The sequence below is a fragment of the Jaculus jaculus genome, chromosome 7, assembly GCF_020740685.1.
Source record: "Jaculus jaculus isolate mJacJac1 chromosome 7, mJacJac1.mat.Y.cur, whole genome shotgun sequence".
NCBI lineage: Eukaryota > Metazoa > Chordata > Mammalia > Rodentia > Dipodidae > Jaculus > Jaculus jaculus.
Genome location: NC_059108.1, coordinates 125,269,309 through 125,272,089, shown reverse-complemented (window position 1 = coordinate 125,272,089; position 2,781 = coordinate 125,269,309). Strand labels below are relative to the sequence as shown.

Sequence of the window (2,781 nt, the reverse complement as noted above, 5' to 3'; positions counted from 1 at the left end):
CTTAACTCTAGCCCCAGCTGACCTGGAACTCACTCTGTAACTCAGGTTGGCCTTGAACTCATGACGATCCTCCAACCTCAGCCTCCAGAGAGTGCTGGGATTAAAGGTGTACACCACCACACTTGGACCCAGATAGTTTTTATGTCACTTTTCCTTTCTTTTGCAGATCTGGGAATTGAGCTGGGGCCTCATGCATTCTAGCAAGTGCTGTATCACTCAGTTTAGCCCCCAAACCTCATTTTAATGGCTATATAATATTTTACTGCATGTATGTGCTATACTGTATATAACTTACTGTTTTGTAGTCAGACAGATTATACTGTTACAGATAACAATGAGATTTTTTTAAAGACACTACTGGACTGGAGAGGTGGCTTGGTGGTTAAGGTGCTTGCCTGCAAAGCCTAAGGCTCCAGGTTCAATTCCCTAATACTCATGAAAGCCAGATGCACATGGTAACAAATGCATCTGGAGTTTGCCTGGGGATTAGCTGACAACTTTTTCATAGGTCCTCTTCTTTCTGCCTCACTTGAGAGAGGATTTCCCTGCATCCTTCTCTACTGTTTTTTTTTTAATATTTTTTTGTTCATTTTTTTATTTATTTATCTGAGAGTGACAGACACAGAGAGAAAGACAGATAGAGGGAGAGAGAGAGAGAATGGGCGTGCCAGGGCTTCCAGCCTCTGCAAACGAACTCCAGACGCGTGCACCCCCTTGTGCATCTGGCTAACGTGGGACCTGGGGAACCGAGTCTTGAACCGGGGTCCTTAGGCCTCACAGGCAAGCGCTTAACCGCTAAGCCATCTCTCCAGCCCTCTACTGTTTTTTTAAAAAATATTTTATTTATCTATTTGAGTGAGAGACACAAAGAGGCAGCGAGAAAGAGAGAATGGGTATGCCAGGGCTTGATGCACCCATTCTCCCTATCTGCCTTTTTCTCTCAAATAAATACGCAAAAATAAAAAAAAAAACAAACCATACCTGGTCATGGTGATGCATGCCTTTACTCCTAGCACTTAGGAGGCAGAGGTAGGAGGATTGCCCTCAGTTTGAAGCCACCCTGAGAGTACAGAGTAAATTATAGGTCATCCTGAGGTAGAGCAAGGTCCTACCTCAAAAAGTATATATATATATATATATATGAACATATAAAAAACACTACATATACTTATTTGGTGTCAGGTGCAGATTAAGCATTTTATATACAATTCATTTAATCTTTATAACTTCCTGGTGAAGTTAGAACTGTGAATTATCCCACAGAGACTTGCCTGGGATCACACCACTCACTAGTAACAACACATCCTGAATTTGAGCCCACACAACATGCTCACGTACCTATGCTCCCATCTCCTTGTTGACTTTTGTCCTTACATATTTTTCCCTCTAAGAGGTTGCTGAGGGTAATGTTGAGGTTAGCCTACTATACACAGTGAGCTCTAGTCTGGGCTACACAGTGAAGCCTTGTCTCAAAGATAAATAAATAAAGGCCAGGCATGGTGGCACACGTCTTTAATCCCAGCACTCAGGAAGCAGAGGTAGAAGGATCACTGTGAATCCAAGACCACCCTGTGACTATATAGTGAATTCCAGGTTAGCCTGGGCTAGAGAGACCTTACCTCAAAAAAAAAAAAAAAAACCAAGAAAATTAAAAAGGTGAGGGGCTAGGAAAATGGCTCAGTGGATAAAGCACTTGCCACTCAAACTTGAGTACCTGAGTTCAAGTCCCAGACCCCATGTAAAAGCCAGAAACTTGGTGGGTTTCTGGAATCCTAGCATGGAGATAGGTGGCAGAGACAGGAAAATTCTCCAGTTTATGGGTGAGCAGCAAAACCCAGCAGTGGGCTGGGGAAATGGCTTAGCAGTTATAGTGCTTGCCTGTGAAGCCTAAGGACCCTGGTTTGATTCCCCAGGACCCACGGAAGCCAGATGCACAAGTGCGCGCACGTGTCTGGAGTTCGTTTGCAGTGACTGGAGGCCCTGGCGCGTCCATTCTCTCTTTCTCTCTGCCTCTTCCTCTGTCTCTCTCTCAAATAAAATAAATAAAATATTTTTTAAAAAAAAATTAGAGCAAGGATGCAGAGAAATCCTGTCTCAAGTAAGGTGTAAAGAGGACCTATGAAAAAGTCAGCTAATCCCCACGTGTGGGCTATGGCACACATGTACACACACACATACACACACACACATTTTTTTTTTTAATTTAAAAGGTGAGACTAATTTGTGCCCCTTTCAGTAATGCATTTTCAGTATTTGCTTAGACAGCACATATATTAAAATTGGAGCAATACAGAGAATATTAATATTAATATGGCCCTTGCACAAGGATGACACGCAAATTCGTGAAGTGTTTGGTAGTACATTTTCCCAGCATCCATGCCCAGCATCACAGGTAGGGTTTCTATAAATATGAGTTTTATTGTAGTAAGTGAAAAATGAACAAGAAATTAACAGGGACGTATGAAGTTCACATGAAAGATGAGCATTTCCACAGGTATAGCTGCCCGTCACAGAGACCTGAAGGCTGTCGGCAGAAGACAACAGACGAAATTACACCTTATGTTGCGCAGCACTTGACTTTGCTAAGTGCTCCTTCATCTTGATCCTCACCCTACCCTAGAGGGGTGGTACTTCCCTGCTTGCAAGCAAGTCTGTGATGTTTGCTGACAAGTGAGACACCGTTAATTCAGTGGTTAAGAAGCTTTGAACTCAGTCAGGCAGGTGTGGGCTGGAATTCCATTCTGACTATTCCCTGGGCAAGCTACCAACTTCAGACAACTT

The 2,781-nt window shown here is 43.0% G+C and overlaps 1 pseudogene; it reads left to right on the top strand.

Moving 5' to 3' along the window:
- The first annotated feature begins 2,253 nt into the window (after nucleotides 1–2,253).
- Nucleotides 2,254–2,367, top strand: LOC123462530 (annotated as a pseudogene).
- The last annotated feature ends 414 nt before the right edge of the window (nucleotides 2,368–2,781 follow it).